The sequence below is a fragment of the Balaenoptera physalus genome (assembly GCF_965194825.1).
Source record: "Balaenoptera physalus genome assembly, chromosome: 3".
Classification (NCBI taxonomy): Eukaryota; Metazoa; Chordata; class Mammalia; order Artiodactyla; family Balaenopteridae; genus Balaenoptera; species Balaenoptera physalus.
In genome coordinates this window covers 137,208,190-137,227,004 of record NC_138890.1, presented here as the reverse complement: position 1 = coordinate 137,227,004, position 18,815 = coordinate 137,208,190, and the positions used below count along the sequence as shown (strand labels likewise).

Below are 18,815 nucleotides of genomic sequence, written 5' to 3'. Positions count from 1 at the left end.
TGCATACTTGAGAACCAAAACTAATAGACCAAATGTCTCTTCTTGATGAAAGCTCCCCTAAGATGAAAGAGCAAAAAAGCCTATCTACTCCCTGGGAATTGGGGAGGAAAAAATATCCCTAGAATTAAGCACAAGTTAATATCTCAATATACTATCACTGTAATTTTCAACTTCCATTAAGAAAGTAACATTATTATATTATAATTATATTCACTTCTTTTAATAAAGTAGTAATGATCTTCAGAAAATACCACCACCATGAGAGCATTCCTTGAATGCAATTCTGAAACAAGAGGTTCAATAAATTATCTGAGCAATAGCAGTATTATCATTGAATTTAATTCTCAAGAGTGATTTTGTAAAAGACATAGTTGTTGGTTCAAGAAAAAGTTAATTTCAAGTAGCTGATGTTGTCATGAATTATTTATTCATTAACTACTTCAGTCATTTCAATCATAAGTAGAATTCCTTTTCCTATCTGTTAGTTTTTATCTGAAATTTCCTTTTCCTTTCACCATTTCTCTGCTCAGCCCCTCAATGCCTGCACTTCTTCCAACACTACTTCTAGACCCAAAGACTGATTACTTCAATGAATGAATAATTATTACATTCCCAAAACAAGCAGCAGCAGGTTCCAAAGTTGGCCATATGGACAAAGGTAAAGAGGAATTATAGAAATAGAAACTATAAAACATTGTTGAAAGTAATGGAAGAAGATCTAAAAAATGGAAAGAGAGCCCGTGTTGAAGACTTTATATTTCTAAGATGGCAGTACTTCCCAAATTGATCTATAAATTCAATAAATCTATATCAAAATTCCAACTGCTTTTCTTGCAGAAACGAGCAAGCTGATCCTAAAATTAATGTGGAAAGGCAAGGTCCAATATGTGACCTTGGATTAGCAGTTTCTTAGACATGACACCAAAAACCCAACAACCAAATGAAAATGGATAAATCAGTCTTCATCAAAATTACACACTTTTGTGCCTCAAAAGACACTATCAAGAAAGTGAAAAGACAACTCACAGAATGGGAGAAAATAATTGAAAGTAATATATATGATAAGGGTCTAATATCCAGACTATATAAAGAATTCTCACAACTCAACAGTAAAATGACAAATAACCCAATATAAAAATGGGCAAAAGATTTAAATAGACATTTCTCCAAAGAAGATATACAAGTGACCAATAAGCACAATATGTTCACCATCATTAGGAACTTGCAAATCAAAACTGCAATGAGATACTACTTTACACCCACTAGGATGGCTATAACCAAAACAGAAAATAACAATAATTAACCTCTTTGGGAGTTTATCAAGATCTTAAGGTGTCCAGGTAAAAACAAAGTCAGAGAATAATAACGCGTCAGAGAAAACTCTTGGGACATCTTGAGGCCAGACATACCCAGACATGTAAATGTAGGCCATGCAAACTGTTAACCTGTCTGTGGTTGCCACAGGTCCCAGCACTGGATTTTACAGCCAGTGAAGCAGCTGCCTAAAGAAGCATTCAATAGAAGATGGCTAGGAAGGGAGCATGAGTCAAAACCCAGAGTACAACTTCTATCTTTAACCTAGTTTTCGAAAAGTGGCGGTGGGGGAGTTAGACCGGATGGGAACAGTCTTGGCTCTGTATGGACTCTGCTCAGTGTACTTAATTTCAGTGTGAAGAAGTGAATTAATATCAATGGAGAATCCATTCTCTGATCAGTTTTATGAGTTACAATATTTTAAAATATACAGGATCAGAAAATCATAGAAGACTTATTTAACACTTCCTCATCATTCTTGTTTGTTCCAGAAGTGTTTGATATAGTTGTTCGGCTATTTTTGCTCTCCTCATTATAATATTTATTTCATCAAATAGATGTTCATTCCTTTCCATTCTCTGAAAGGCACTAGTGTAGTTTGTGCTCTTATGCTCTGACCTTTGAAATAATTCATAATTAGACTAGTGAATGCTTTTCCCTCATTTTCCAACCTCAAAGCTAGCAAGTAACTGCTAGAATAGTCTGTGACCTATAAGAAAGAATGCTAAAAAGCTTATAATTATTAGAGAGTGGTACTGTTTTCTGCAAAGCAACTAAACACTGAATGTCTTGTTCTTGAGAAAGTAAATAATAGGAATAAAAAGTGATTTCTCTATAAATTTCCCTATAATCCATGATTAAAGTTACACTTTAACTCAATCAGAAAATAGTTCCTCATTTTTCATATTTAATATATTCCTACTATCTTCCAGATAATCTGATTAAGACAGAGATACAGAAATGAGTAAGCACCTCACAGTTTAGGGGTGAAGACAGACATATAAACAAATAAAGTTAAAATCATTTTGATAATTTTAACAACAGAATCATGAACACAATATCAGAGAAAGGAGTGTTTAATTCTGTAGAAATGTCGACGAAATCTCCTCCTCAACGTCAAATTTCCTAATTACAGGCTCAGATAGTACCACAACTTTACCTTTGATAGAAGTTCTATCACGAATGCAATTTTCCATTTATCCAGTGAGCATTTGATTAATCCCTCTCTCCTCCATTAATATGTTAAGTTTTAAATATTTGGGCATGGGGCATGTCTGTTCCTGCCCACTTTAAATTCTCAACACATAGATAATGTGTTGATACTATATATTAGTATCTCTTAAATATTGTTGAATATATGTAGGGAAAGTATTCATAAAGGAATACATTAGGATTCTTCACCTGGCTGTTGGAATTAGATTAGGAGTTTGCCAGGAGAACTAGGCAAAAAGAGAAGGACATTGCAGGCAAGGGGTACAGCACTGTGTGCAAAGAGCTGAAGGCACGTGTGCTTGATGCTGGGGTATAAAATCGGAGATGGGATTTAGAGGAACATGTGATAGAGGGCAAAAGAAGACGGAGTGTGCAGAACATGAGACGTCGTGCTGAGCAATTTTAGCTTTATCTCAGAGACAGGGGTCACTGAAGCATTTTAGGCAAGTGAGAAACATGACTGGACTTTCTTTTAAATCTTAGGAAGACCAATTTTTACAGTTCTATGTTCATTAGGATATTTAGGTTGCAAAGAACAGAAGTTCCCTTGGGTTATATAGGAGAGTTTATTATAAGAATAAGCAGGAAAGCAAGGGAAATTTCTGACAACAATTAAACAGATAATATGGAGAAATACTGGGTGTCTTCTGTGACTTTGGCAAGAGCAATTTCATTGATGTTGTGGGAGCAGATACCTGATTACAAGTGAAGGACTTAATTGGTGAGGAAGGAATAGAGATGCTGAAAATGGACTGCTTTTTCAAGAAGCTTGAAAAAAGAAGGAGGCTTTCAGGCTAACATGATGCTGAGAATTTATGCTTCAAAATCTTTCCAACACATAGCAATGATGGGTAAAATGTTAAACACACACACACACACACGCACACAAACACCACAACTGGACTCAGATATAAGATAGATATCTATGTGGATGAGAAATAGAACAGAAACAAAGAGTGGCGAGTAGAGGCTGAAGTCACAATTTTCTGAGCTTTGTAGCTGTGACAAATAATATAGCAGTGCTGGGCCAGAGCTCATTAAAAGTAGTCCTTTCGAGGCAAGAATATACAATGGAGAAAAGACAGCCTCTTCAATAAGTGGTGCTCGGAAAACTGGACAGCTACATGTAAAAGAATGAAATTAGAACACTCCCTAACACCATATACAAAAATAAACTCAAAATGGATTAAAGACCTAAATGTAAGGCCAGACACTATAAAACTCTTAGAGGAAAACATAAGCAGAATACTCTTTGACACATATCACAGCAAGATCCTATTTGACCCACCTCCTAGAGAAATGGAAATAAAAATAAAAATAAACAAATGGGACCTAATGAAACTTAAAAGCTTTTGGACAGCAAAGGAAACCATAAACAAGATGAAAAGACAACCCTCAGACTGGGAGAAAATATTTGCAAACGAAGCAATTGACAAAGGATTAATCTCCAAAATTTACAAGAAGCTCATGCAGCTCAATATCAAAAAAACAAACAACCCAATCCAAAAATGGGCAGAAGACCTAAATAGACATTTCTCCAAAGAAGATATACAGATTGCCAACAAACACATGAAAGGATGCTCAACATCACTAATCATTAGAGAAATGCAAATCAAAACTACAATGAGATATCACCTCACACCAGTCAGAATGGCCATCATCAAAATATCTACAAACAATAAATGCTGGAGAGGGTGTGGAGAAAAGGGAACCCTCTTGCACTGTTGGTGGGAAAGTAAATTGTTACAGCCACTATGGAGAACAGTATGGAGGTTCCTTAAAAAACTAAAAATAGAACTACCATACCACCCAGCAATCCCACTACTGGGCATATACCCTGAGAAAACCATAATTCAAAAAGAGTCATGTACCACAATGTTCATTGCAGCTCTGTTTACAATAGCCAGGACATGGAAGCAACCTAAGCGTCCATCAACAGATGAATGGATAAAGAAGATGTGGCACATATATACAATGGAATATTACTCAGCCATAAAAAGAAACGAAATTGAGTTATTTGTAGTGAGGTGGATGGACCTAGAGTCTGTCATACAGAGTGAAGTAAGTCAGAAAAACAAATACCGTACGCTAACACATATATATGGTATCTAAAAACAATGATTCTGAAGAACCTAGGGGCAGGACAGGAATAAAGATGCAGACATAGAGAATGGACTTGAGGACACGGGGAAGGGGACGGGTAAGCTGGGACGAAGTGAGAGAGAGGCACTGACATATATACACTACCAAATGTAAAACAGGTAGCTAGTGGGAAGCAGCCACTTAGTACAGGGAGATCAGCTCGGTGCTTTGTGACCACCTAGAGGGGTGGGATAGGGAGGGTGGGAGGGAGACGCAAGAGGGAGGGGATATGGGGATATATATATATGTATAGCTGATTCACTTTGTTATAAAGCAGAAACTAACACACCATTGTAAAGCAATTATACTGCAATAAAGATGTTTAAAAAAAAACAAAGAAAAAAACAACAACAAAAAAATGTAGTCCTTTCATCATGGGGGAGGACTTGAGTTTCACTTTCTGCTCAGAATCATGGATTTGGTGAACCTCCCCCACTTGCAAAAAGAAGTAGGGGAACTCTAAGATCTATCAGCTTGCTGATTAGAGCTAAGAATATATAGAAATTGTGGGTTCAAAAAGGCATTGGGGGGAAAAAAACATTTTCATTCTCTAAAACTGAGTCAAGCTGCCTTCAAGCTTCAACCTAGATTTGTCATATTTCCAACCAGTCCACAGAGGCAGTAACTTCAATCTGTGATTATAAAATCTAGCCCTATATTGGAGATTCAAAAGGTACAGAGGCAACTACAAAATCTAGACCAAGAGGGATGAGCAGTGTGTGTATACAGGGGCAGGGGAAGGAGTGCATGTATGTGTATGAGAGGTGTGTGTGTGTCTCTGTGTGTATGTGTGTGAGACAAAGACAGAGAGAGAATCAGAGAGACTGAGAGAAAGACAGAGAAATAGAGAGAGACAGAGATAGAGAGAGAAATAAAGTAGCATCAAAAATTCCAAAACATATGAAGAAAATCTAATACTAAAAAACATGATCAATAATAAAAACATGGGCTTCCCTGGTGGCGCAGGGGTTGAGAATCTGCCTGCTAATGCAGGGGACACAGGTTCGGGCCCTGGTCTGGGAAGATCCCACATGCCGCGGAGCGACTAAGCCCGTGAGCCACAACTACTGAGCCTGCGCGTCTGGAGCCTGTGCTCCACAACAAGAGAGGCCGCGATAGTGAGAGGCCCGCGCATCGCGATGAAGAGTGGCCCCCGCTTGCCACAATTAGAGAAAGCCCTCGCACAGAAACGAAGACCCAACACAGTCATAAAAATAAAGAAATAAATAAATATTAAAAATAATAATAATAATAATAATAAAAACATGATCTAATACTAAAAAATAAAATCAGTAATCAGTTAGTGGAGCTTTTCCATATGATACTTATTTTATAAGACAGTCTGATAAAGACTTTCTTAAAACATCAAGGATGTGAAAGATATAACTGAAGACAATTTCCATTTAAATAGAATAGAAAAATTGTTGAGCAAAAACAAACACTAACACATCTAGACCAGAGATAGATAGATAGATAGATAGATAGATAGATAGATAGATAGATAGATAGTTAGATATGCCAATTATAAATCTTGGAAATGTAAAATACAGTAATGAATTTGAAAATGCAATAGATGGGATAATCTCGAGACAAACCAACCCAAGAATGAATTAATGAGCTAAAACATAAAACTGACGAATTCCAGCATGAAGAAACAAAACCAATAGAAAAACATAGTTAAGAATCTAGACTGAAAGGCTCCAACATTTACAAAATAGGAGTTCTTAAGAAGAAAAGTGACTAGTAGAGATGCAGTATTTAAAGAAATAATTAATGAGAAGTTTCCAGACATACAGAAGGACTAGGTTCTCAGGTTTAAGGGATTCCAAGAATCAAGAGGATTAAATAAAAATAAATCTACACTTGAAAACATTATAATAATTGAGAGAGAGAGAGAGATGATCTTAAAAGCCAGCAGAGAAAAAGAGTGATTACTTACAGGTAATGACAGTAAATCTAAGAGTAGATTATTTGTCAGCATTATAGAGGCCAGAGGACACGAGGTAAAACCTTTAAGTAGGCAAGGCAAAATAAGTGCCAACCCATAATTTTATGCCCAGCCTAAAAGTCATGCAAAACTAAGAGCAAAATAAAGATATTTTCACATATACAAAGTCTACCCACACACCCACAATGCACACGCTTACACGCACAAAACCCCCTCACACAGCCATGCTCATATACACTCACACCCACTCGCAAACACACTTGTACTAACACTTACACATAATACACACAGTTCTTATTCAAGACATGTTTTAGCTGGCAGACAAATGAATCTGGAGGAAGGGCAAAAAAATATGAAAAACTGATAAAAATATGTTAATCAAATTAATTCACTATTGACTATGAAAAACATTTTAAATGTTTTTTAAAAAGCATAAAATTCAAAACAAATATAATGAGGTGACAGGGGTGGAGGGCTATTTAATGAGTAATTAAAACCTGTGAGAGATCTTATCATGATTGAGAGAGGATAGAAATATTGCATAGCAATAAAGTTTTTAGATAGTTTTACATTTAAATAAGCATCCTTAAATTGTAAGTATAATTACTAAAAGAAAAAAATAGAAATTCAATCATGACCCAGAAGAGATTTAGCTGAGATGGACCATTACCACCCATCAGCAAGATTTCTCAAGGTGGGTGTGAGGTTTCCTAAGGGCACAGGGGTGGTTGGATTGTCCTCAGCAAAACACTGGGTTACCTGCAGGGTGATGAGTAAATGTTTTTGTCAGAAGATAACAACCTTCAAGGGAGTGAATTTCTGTCTTCACCGGTGAATATATCCCTGGAACTTGGCCCTGGAGTGCTGTGATTGATACTGGATTCTTTGCAAAGACTGTTACTATAAGTGCTAGAGTGGAATCTTTTATAGAGGTTTTTCAGGAGATAGGAATTCCCCTCCAGGCCCAAAGTTCACAGCTCCTTGGGATGAGCTCTTGGCTTTTTTTTAAAGCCGTCTATCAGTGCCCCTGACAGCCTCAGATCACTAGGTCAGGACAGGACCAACATCTGCCACTGCACTAAGAAAAATTGTTCCCTACCATTCACCTGAAAGTCCATTTTCTCAGTGGAGTCAGGCCAAAATGGGTCTTTCTACAGCTTTCCTATCCCCAGACCCTCACATCTCCTGTCCCTTTATTTCCCTTACTGGAGTCTACCCCATGACTCCAGAGTGACATTCTGTCCCTGCCCATGCTGTGGTAGAGGGTCATACAGAGTGCTACAGAGGAGAGAAGAGCACAGCAGGTCCCTAGCCAGGCTCAGGGAACCCCTCCCTGATGGCACTGCTGGATCCAGCTGGTCCCAGGCACTGCCAGGAGACTTAGAACATTTTGACAAATGCATGGGCTCCCTAAGGCACAGGGCCCCTGCTTTCCCAGGTCTAAGGTATGCAATGAGGACCCTGCTACAAGAATAATATTTAGGAATGAATTTGGTCCAAGTTCTGGATTCTGGTTGGGCTAAATGCCTCTAAGGCTCAGGTCTCAGGTTGGACAGGACAGTAGTAGATCTGTTCCTCCTTGAGCCCCAGAAGATAGGAGATGATAAACAAAGCTGAGGGTTCGTTATGAAAAAAGAAAGAGGACACTTCTCCATCAAACTCATTGTCCTTATTTTGCATTATCAATGGATGTTGATTATTTCAGTATTCATGTCCAAGACTCTACTGAATATAAAATAATTATTACCACCTCAGTAGCTGCTATTTGGTTTCAAGAAATTTACTGGAAGATTTAATTAAGTAAGAAGGCTTGACAAGGCAATGTATTTTGAGAAGCTGTAGCATGCTACAAATGGTGACATGAGGGAAAATGCCAATGGTTTTATCCTCAAATGAACTGTAATAACTTCCCTGAAATGCACTCTTTGGAATTTGCAATTGTTATAAAATGGAATTTATAATTAAAGGAAGAAACTAACACGGTGTACTGGACTAGAATGGAAGTCTGGAAATTCCAACTTATTTTTAAGTATAAATAAACACAAAGAAGGGAATAGAAGAGAACCAACATTATCCTAAAGTCTGTTGAGAGCTTATTATAGATCAGATAGTATATTAGACAATTATACTTTCAGCATTTAAGTTAGCACTCCCAATGGCATAATGAAGAATGTTCATTAAACAGGTAGGAGATTTCAGTATTAAAGGCACAGCAGCACTGTTTGCCAGTGAATGGATTTATTAAAAGGGGATATGGGGATAAATAACAGCAAGTACTTTCAACAGCCTATGGCCAGACATTGGAAGATGTATCAAGGACACAGCTACTTATTTATAATCAGGCCTCAGGGATTACTATAACTCTTCCAGATACCCTGTCAGCTTGTCCACTTTTGCAGCAGGTTCTATTTGCTCTTCCATTATGATGACTCAGATACACCTTGCCCGTTTCTAAGTCTCCTTTACTATAATCCAAATAACATTTTGTATGGGTTTTAAATTCAAAATCAAGGAAAAATTGGAGAACATTATAATCTATTAAAAAAGAGATCTGGCATCAAAATCAGAAAATTCCATGTGATCCTGCTTCTATGTATTATTTCTCATAAACCGAGCTTCAGTTTATGCAACTAAAAAATGAGTATATTACTATCTACCATGAAGAGTTGTTATACACATTAGGCAAAACTTTGTTAAATTTTTGCACAGTACTTGCTTGGTATAAGGCAAGATCACAATGCATGGTATCACTTATTTTTATTATTATTTTTTGGATCTGGTATTCTTGGCCAAATAACATCTAATACAAGGGGTGACTGTATATGCCTGGATTATTGCCAACTTTTGGGCCAGTGTAGGCCTATCAATGGTGACCAGAATAGTAGAGTCCTGGGATACACTACACTAGCAATGACTATCTAGCTGCACTCCTCCACAAAGTTCTGGAAGGCTTCAGATGTTATCCTAAAGTGAGTTGGCATGAGCTTATAGTTTTGCCAGTTCACTGCAGCATCTCCAAAAGGACAACTGGTGGCAGGCTTGGCCAGCTACAGTTATTCCTTTGTAAAGAGTCTCAACAGTATATGTGGTCCCTAGTTAGCATAAAATTCACAATTAAATGTTTTACTGTAAATCTTTCAACACTGTCCTTTCTCTTTTGAAAAGAATTAATTAATGGACTAAGTCCCATGAATGAAAGAATACCCCTTGCCAAGTTTGATATCCTCTCCAAACCGAAAAATCTGAGGTTTGAAGGCTAACTAAAACATGCGGGGTTTTGTTATCATTTACCCATGACCAAAACTAACTTCCTATTTTGGAGGGGATAATTAATATAAACCCTCATTTGAAAATCCCCAAAGAGTTTTCAGATACCGCAAGACTTCTTCAAATCAAAAGCTGGATGAACAAGCATAAATAAACCAAAACATGTGGGATTTGTTTCCTTTAAAATGTACATTATTTTTTTTTTTAAGTTCAGGCAAAGACCATTTGAAAAATTCTAAGAGTTGTACCAAGCCAAAGACATGTGAACCTCATGGGACCGTGGTGAGAGGGTCTTGATTTCTAGTGTGCACGTAAGTACACAATATTGTAATCGTACTCATTGTCTTTAAAAGATGTATTAAGGAATGAAGGTAATCGGAAAGCCCTTAGAGACCTAGGGTATGGTCATTAGTACAAGAAATCCCCATATACTTCCAAGTCAGTTAAGAAGGACAATTCACCTAGGGTGAAACCTAGGTCATCTGAATGGTATAATGACCTCCAACTTCTCACTTCCTCTCCTCTGTAATTAGTAATAAGATAGGAGACATTCTCTAGAGCTGTACTCTCCAATAGAACTGTCTGCAATAATGTACATATTCCCCATTCTGTGGTGTTCAATACAGTAGCTACTAGCCACACGTGGCTATTGAGTAATTAAAACATAGCTGAGTCTGAGGAACTGAATTTTTATTTTATTTAATTTTAATTAACTTTAAATTTACATAACTTCATGTCACTAGTGGCTATTATAATGAACAGTGCAGCTCTACAGAACAGGGATATACTACTCTTTGAATAAATCTCTAGAATAACAATAGTAATTAGTAATAAAAACAATAAATACCTAACATTTGTGAAACACCTAGAGTTTTACCTGTCTATTCCTCACAGAGCCAGTTTCCCACCATCATCCATGCCCTGGGTGTTTGTAGACTTACTCTTGATAAGATCCTATCCTAATAGCTAGAAGCAATGACTCAGGTGATAACTATACTAAGCATTTGACTCAGGAGTATAGAGCACACCAGCTGGTAGAAATACTAGTGAATGAGCTCAGTAGACCAGATGGGGAATCCCATTCAAGGAGAGTACAAAGCAGAGATAATTTTATGGACCAAATGGGGATGGTGGGCTCATTCTAGTCAGTAGACTCCTTATGAGATAACAGGCTGTAGGTCATCAGGATGTGGCTCTCAGTCCTTGCTCTAATGATCTTTGTGTCCTCTAAAAGGGAGGGAAGAAAATGAGCAATTGACAATGAACTCCAAGGAGTAAATTATAATCACAGGTTCAACAAGCTGTTGGGATTGGTATAGGAATATTTGCAAGTGAGGAAGTGCTTGCCTTTGGTGATGCGGTGACTTTGGAGTCCTATCTGACTCCTCTCTTTCTCTCACACCACACATCTGATCTCTTCAGCAAATGCCACTGGATTATCTTTAAAATACATCCAGACTCTAACCACCTCCCATCACCTTCATGTTTGTCTGAGCCACTATCATCTCACAATAAAGGATTATTGCAATTGCCTTCTCACTACTCATTTTGCTTCCACACTCCATTACAGTCTTATCTCAGAAAAGCATACAGAGTGATTCTTTAAAATAAGTCAGATAATGCCACCCTCTACCCAAAATCCTCCATTGGCTTCCATCTCTGTATAAAAGCCAAATCCTCTAAATAACCTGCAAGTCCCTACATGACTTGATCCCATCTTCTATCAATCTCAGCCTCGGTCAATCTACTCCAAACAGACTGGTTTCCTGAACATCCTAGGGATGCTCCTTCCTCAGGGCCCTTCTACTATAATTCTCTTACCTTGGATTCCAACATAGACCTTCTTCCCATCTTTGCTCAAAAGGCATCTTCGCAGTGAAGCCTTGTCTGATTACCCTATCTTAAATTCACCGCCCACAACCCCTATCACACACTTCCCCCTCTATTCCTGCTTTATTTTTCTCCATAAAACTTATCACAATCTAACATACTATTTTTTGTGTTTTATTTATTTTATATTTCTCTCCATTAATATAGCTTCATTATGATGGGAATTTTCTTCTGTTTTGTTCATTGCTGTATCCCCAGCACATAGAGATTTCCTAACCAAGAGTAGCCACTGAAATAAATGAATATAATGAATTAATGAAGCTTTCTGGATGGAGATGTGATTAAACAGAAGTTTGATAAATGCTTAAAGTTTATTGCTGGGGAAAAAAATGTTCATTCATTTAAACTGTTTTACTTGTCCTCAAATGTCTGTTTTTTTCCATTTCAATTAACAGAAAGTGACCCACAGCTATATTTCTTTTTTAAGAGAATTTCTCTGCAACTACAAGTTCATGGATCTTGCTTGACCACACTTGAAAAATAGAGATGCATGGAATGTTACAGCTGGAAGGGGCCTTAGGGAACCTACTCCAGTGGTCCTAAACTATGTTCCCACAATGGCTAAGCCAAGATTTCCCACTATAAAATTGAATAATGCAGTATTTTTTCTAATTTGCAGAAACAGAAAGTTAATAGAAAAATTTTTCCCAGTTAAATTTTTTCTTTCATAAATTTCTCTTAAGATGTTGGCACTGCAATCACTTAACAACTAACAAGTACAAACAGACATCAAAAATCAATAAGCTAGAAGCAAACAGATGAAAATAGAAAAACCCAGAAATATTTATTGCAACAACTTGATTTATCATGTATGCACGGAAGTGGTTGATTATATTTTGCCTCTATTTAACCATATTTTCTACTAGTACAATTTCTCCTAGTTCGTCTGAAAATTAAAGATCACATATACATGGTACTCAACTAAAAATGTATATCTGGAAACAGAATTCCAACTGCAGGTTCTAATGTCAAACAAGTTTCAGAATTTCTGACCTTACTCAGCCCCTTATTTCCACAGATTCAGCAACTTACACCCAAGAGAAATGACTTGTCCAAAGTCACATAGTTAGTGAAAAAAATATATACTTGACAAATACTTTCTGTTTACCTCTTTTTCCCTTATTTCAATTCTCAAGGTTTCAATCCACTCTTTAAAAGTTCTTGGACTTCCCTGGTGGTGCAGTGGTTAAGAATCCGCCCGCCAATACAGGGGACACAGTTTCAGTCCGTGGTCTGGGAAGATCCCACACGCTGCGGAGCAACTAAGCCCATGCACCACAACTACTGAGCCTGTGCTCTAGGGCCCACGGTCCGCAACTACTGAGCCCGCATGCTGCAACTGCTGAAGCCTACATGCCTTAGAGCCCACGCACCACAACTACTGAAGCCCGCGCATTCTAGAGCCCGCGGGCTGCAACTGCTGAGCCTGTGTGCTGCAACTACTGAAGCCCGCGTGCCTAGAGCCCATGCTCCGCAACAGGAGAAGCCACCGCAATGAGAAGCCCCACGCACCGCAACAAAGAGTAGCCCCCGCTTGCCCCAGCTAGAGAAAGCCCGAGCGCAGCAAAGAAGACCCAACGCAGCCGAGAAAAAAAAAGTTCTCAACATTTACTTTATTATGTGGGAAATATTTACTCAAAAATCTGTCTATTGAGTAGGGTGGAGGTTTCCTTGCATCTAACTCCCTTCCCATCCTCCAAACAATCCCATTTTTTAATTATTACATAAGCAATAAAATTTTTTTAAAAGATAGAAAGTTACAAAACTACTCAAAAATATAAAAAGAAAGGGAAATTTTTAACTTATCTTCTGCCAGACATAGTCACAAACTAGAGACCTTTGGACTGTTTGCAGCCCCCAAATAGGTATTCCTGGAAGAATTTCCATTGAAGAATTGGAAGAGAAGAGGAAAAAGTCAACACATAAAAGTTAGATGACTTCTAATTTTTAAACTTTCTAAATTTCTGACTTCTTTTAAAGCACTGGAAGATATCACTACATGAAGCCCATATTCTTGAGTGGTAACAATTATCAGGATCTATGTAGCTGCTAATCGCTTTATACAAGGCCTAGAGCTTCCTGTTCACCCCAATTCTCTCCACCTTTTTAACCAAGTGTCAGTTCCATTTATTATCTAATTGACCTACATTTTTATTTTATTATAGTAAAATATTTCTCTGTCCCCATGTCACCATCAAACTTGGGGGAAAAAAACTGAGATGGTAATGAATCTAAGAAAACTCTTAAGAATCACATTTATTTTGTGGAAATGAAGAACACTTCTATCTATTTTAATATGCATATGATGTGCATCTCTATGAAAACAACTGAAGATGGATTTTTTCATACTCCGTGGCATGGCCTTATTTGAGTTTGTGATTTCTTACAGTCATGATTACTAACTCACTTCATAGATAGTAATTAAAAGCCTCTAGCTTCCTGTTTGCTTTTTCTTCTGAAGAATATTTATTACTGAGACTGCTACCCCATAGTAGACATGTGTGTCATGCCTGTCTCGGAAACTTCCTTGTTCACCACCTCACGAACACACAAACACGCACAAACACCCATAAACTACATGCTCAGTGAAATAGCTCTAAGCTGTCCATTGCAGAAGAGTAGTCATTCTTTGTGACATTCCTGGGCACTTAACTGAACGTCAATGCAACTTACATTAGCCTGTGAGCCATAAAGTGGCCTGTGTTTTCACTAAGGCAACCAGACTTGCTCCCTTTTGAATTTTTGGTTTTATAAGATTTTCATTTTTATATTTGTAAAATTTTAATTTTTAATTTTATGAGATTGGCCAGATAATAATGAGAACAGAAGAGACAGTCTAGAGAGAAGCAGAGAAGTAAGATGAGGCCACGTGGGCCATAAGAAAAGGGATTAGTGATCCTTAAAACTGCCTCTGTGGCCGAGTGATTGTTCCCTTTCAGAATATATTAGACTATGTTGTTATAATCAAAAGAGTCTTATTTACTTTTTTTACATCTTAGGGACATCTCAGTAACTGTCTTGTGCTGAACGGCTCCTACCTGGATCGGTGGCCCCTTATTCCATATGTTTTTCTGTTGTAAGTCATGTGACCAGAAATCCCCAAGAGTGGGCTGCATGACTCTTTTATTGATAACCTTGGTAAAATATAACCCAATAAATGGGCAAACATGCCAAAGTAATCCAAACATAGTTTCACCAATTTATTAAATATATATATATATTTAATTGACCAACTGCTACTAACTGATCAATTTTGATCAAGTAAAGAGAATGCAGTGTCAGCATATAAAGAAAGCCTAAAGAACTTTTTTTCAGGGCTCATCCTAATTTTTAATCTAGGTTAACAACATCAATAGTGACTTTCAGATATATTTTGGTAGGTTCTGCTAGGTGTTTGCCCAGTTTGGTCACAGAGCTGAATATTTCATTAGTTTTAAGATTTATATACACATCTCCAGAATACTAGGGTTCATATGTTAACTTGTTGGGAAAAGTTTACTTACAGCTTCATTAGTTTCTTTGGATATTGAGGCATGCAGGTATACCAGATTTGTGATTATCTAGAAAAATCTTGAAGTTTATCTTCCAAGGATTTCTGCCAAAACTTAAAGCGTGTTTCATATTTCTTGTAACTTGAGAATTTCCTCTGAAATTGGACCTTCATTTACACCAAAATATTTGTAAATATGGGCAATCTATGACTCTTTCCAGGCTCAGGGCAGATCAGAAAAAGGAAATGAATCTCCAATTACTCAACTCACAAGTCTGGTTTGAATCTGAATATTTCACTTCTTTAAAGAAAGAAGAGCTATCCTTATCTAGTTTGACTTTTCCTTATGATTAAGTTCAATCTGTGGTGCTATCTCCTAATATCTGTAAGGAAACACCATACCATGATCCCTGAGGGGTCTGACAAGTTGGTTCTTACAGATCTCCTTAACTCCAAACATTCCTTGATAGCAACTTGTAGTTCAAATTCTCTCCAACATCCTTTCACCTCCTATCCAGCTGGCAGCACAAAAATAAACAAATTGTCCATATTTTGCTTGTAATTTCTGCATACACTGGTAGGGTATGGTCATGAGTATAGAAAAAATTTATAATGTTGATAATTTTCTTTGTCATGTCATGAAATGAACCCAACTTGGTAAGCTCACAGCAATACTTGCCTGATGAATTTGGACACTAGTTACACTAACATTCTTTTGGAACATGAATAAACTGTTGAAAGCTTTCCTGGTCCTTTTCATCATAGTGCTCCATCCAAAGGAAGTAAAAACAATTTTCCAAAGTTTGATCAAACCTCTCAGCTTTTTTCTGGCAAATATTTATTTCATTATCCTATTCTTAAAATATTGCTAAAAATTTCAAGACAGTCTGCACTGGGAGTCAGATGGCCACAGTTGATCTGCCTGAGAATATTTCTTTCCAACCTATTATTTCTCCCAAGCTTTTGTGGAACAGTTTCTTGCAGACTGCCATTCTTATGTGCCACAATATAATGTCACCCACCTACCTCACCCAAAATAGAAGCAACAGACAAAAGTGATACCTCATATGCAAATAATTTCCTATAACCTACACAAACCAGTTCCTAGAATTCTAGGCAACATAAACAAACATTAATACAACTTTGCCCACAATCTCTATTTGACTCATGACTGAAGTGACAGTTGGCAGAAACACTATTTTAAAATCAGCTCAGCTGGTATGTTGCTCTGTGTGATCTAGGAGTTCTAAGCTCTTTCTTTGTACTTTCTCTGGGTCATGGATAGGACATGGGTCCTATCCACACTGTATTATGATGTGGAAATTTATCTCCTATGTTGGATCCTTACTTAATCTCTACTTTTTTGTCCTGTCTCTAGCTTAAATAATAATGTTTAATTCTCATTTCGTGAGTTTCTTTACTTTATCTTCTGGTCTTTACTATTCTTGGGTTCTCCTAACCACTGGGCTCAACTCAAGGGGCATAGTTTTTAATTCCTATAATCCATGGTCACTTCTAGAGACTCTATGGAGAAGATGACATTGGAAATGGACCTTAAGGATGGTTAAGATTCTAATGAGCAAAGATGGAGTGAATGCAGGTTGACTTTTCTGTTTTCAAGATCCCCCAAATCTGCAGGGTTCCTGGGCTGCCAGGAAATGACCTTATTTATCACCTATAAGGTTTACCTTGTAAACCATAGAACAGATATCTGACCAGTTTCCTGGTAGGGCTTTGTAGGCATTGGTTCTACATATGAAGTACAATCCTTATTCATTAATGATGGACTCATTGTACGTGATTAAATGAGACTATGCACTCCAGAAAATACAAGCAATTTGGTTGTATAATATTTGTTCAATTATATCATGAAAAAAGGAGGACAATTATTATACCTGTACAAATAACTACATTGTTATTAATATGGCAAAAAAAGAGGGAGCGAAAGAAAGAAAAGAGTAAGAGGGTTTATTTCTGAATTCTGAGGGTCAGTGAGAACAAGAAAGCATTTAAAGAATGTTCTACTAAATTAATGATTAAAGATTAAGAATAAAGAAAAAGGATGTTAAACTTAGGTCGTATCTTTCTTCATCATTTACAGATGGGTTTCTCAGGCCTCAGCTTTTATGTGTCAGCTTAGAGGTTTAAGCTTCTGAGAAACTTTCACTGACCTGGACTGGGTAAGTGTCCATCACATGTGCTTTTATTGCACTGTTTACCCCTGATTAGGTCCATTAAAATATTGTTTTTAATAACAAAAATTGGAAGTTACTTAAGTGACCAACAGAAGAGGACATGGTAAATCTATGTAATAAAATGTAATAATTAAAAATGATGATGTCAGTGTATAATCAATGGCATAAAAATATGTTCATAATAAAAAACATTACATGGTGAAATTAGATAATGAAAAGATAGATTACAAGAATATAGTATGCATAGTATGATGACATTTTAATAAATATCCATGTATTCATATATGTATCAAAAAAGTTTTAAAGCCTCTAAATGTTAGTAACAAGTTGTCACTTGATAGCAAGACTATGTATTATTTTATTTTTATTTATTGTCTAATTTGTATTTGTATAGATTTCTTTTTCATGAGGGGAACAATAAGGATTATTAAAGTAAACATTTCCTGAGCAAATAATTGGTGATTTAAAAAACAAAACATGATTTATTCAACAAAAGCACACAAAGATGCTTTACTATCCATCACTCTAGATGTAGCACAGAGTTCTAAAATGGATTATTACAAGATTTATTTTTTTATGCCTAAGATAATGAAATGTCTTTCCCTTCCCCCTTTCTTCTGGAGTAGGCTAGATTAAAGGTAATCCTCATAAACAGACATTTTAAATTGAACACACAAGTTCTCAAATTATTAATGAACTCTGCACTCCATTTCTGAAGGCCAGTTATTTTTTTTCTGGACACTTCACATTAGTGTTCTGGATTTTGTCTGGAGGTGCTAAACTCAACTTCACTTGACTGATTTTTCTGTAACTTCAGTTTATGTACCACAAATAAGAAATTAGAAACCAGTTGGCTCATAGATTTTCTTACTTGAGTCTTAGGCATTCCGTTTAATGACAAAATTTGTTTATGCGATTTTATTTTCTCCAATTTTAAACAGCCACTTAGACACAACTCTGAGATGGAAAGTGTATCCTGACAAGCCTTGGGGATCCACATTGAGATTTATCCAAAGGATAAAGAAGCCACAATTTGGAAGAGGAACTGGTATTTTCATACCAGTACACTAACATTCTCCCAAAAAAATCAGTTGTAAAGGAAAAGACTCAGGATGTATACAACTAGATTGTTACCCATTCTTGTGGTTTAAAGAATATTTAACTCTTAGATACGTATACCTATTATGATCTTTTAAAGTTACTTTCTATAATGTAGAATATAGTGCCAAATTCTGAAAAAAATGATGCTACTAACTGTGGATGAAAGTGACTTGAATTTTTTAGCAGTTCCCTCCTATGCCTACAAATAGCTCTTGCTACTTGGCCAAACTATCCTCTTGTTAATCCTTTGTATCCA

The 18,815-nt window shown here is 36.7% G+C and overlaps 1 protein-coding gene across 1 annotated transcript in view; it reads left to right on the top strand.

Annotated features, from left to right (window-relative positions):
• Positions 1-18,815, top strand: part of ITGA1 (integrin subunit alpha 1) — a 232,324-nt gene that overhangs the window by 11,469 nt on the left and 202,040 nt on the right. The window contains exon 2 of the mRNA XM_082455867.1: positions 10,093-17,443. The gene's annotated coding sequence lies outside the window, so the exon portion shown is untranslated. The remainder of the gene's footprint in view (positions 1-10,092; positions 17,444-18,815) is intronic.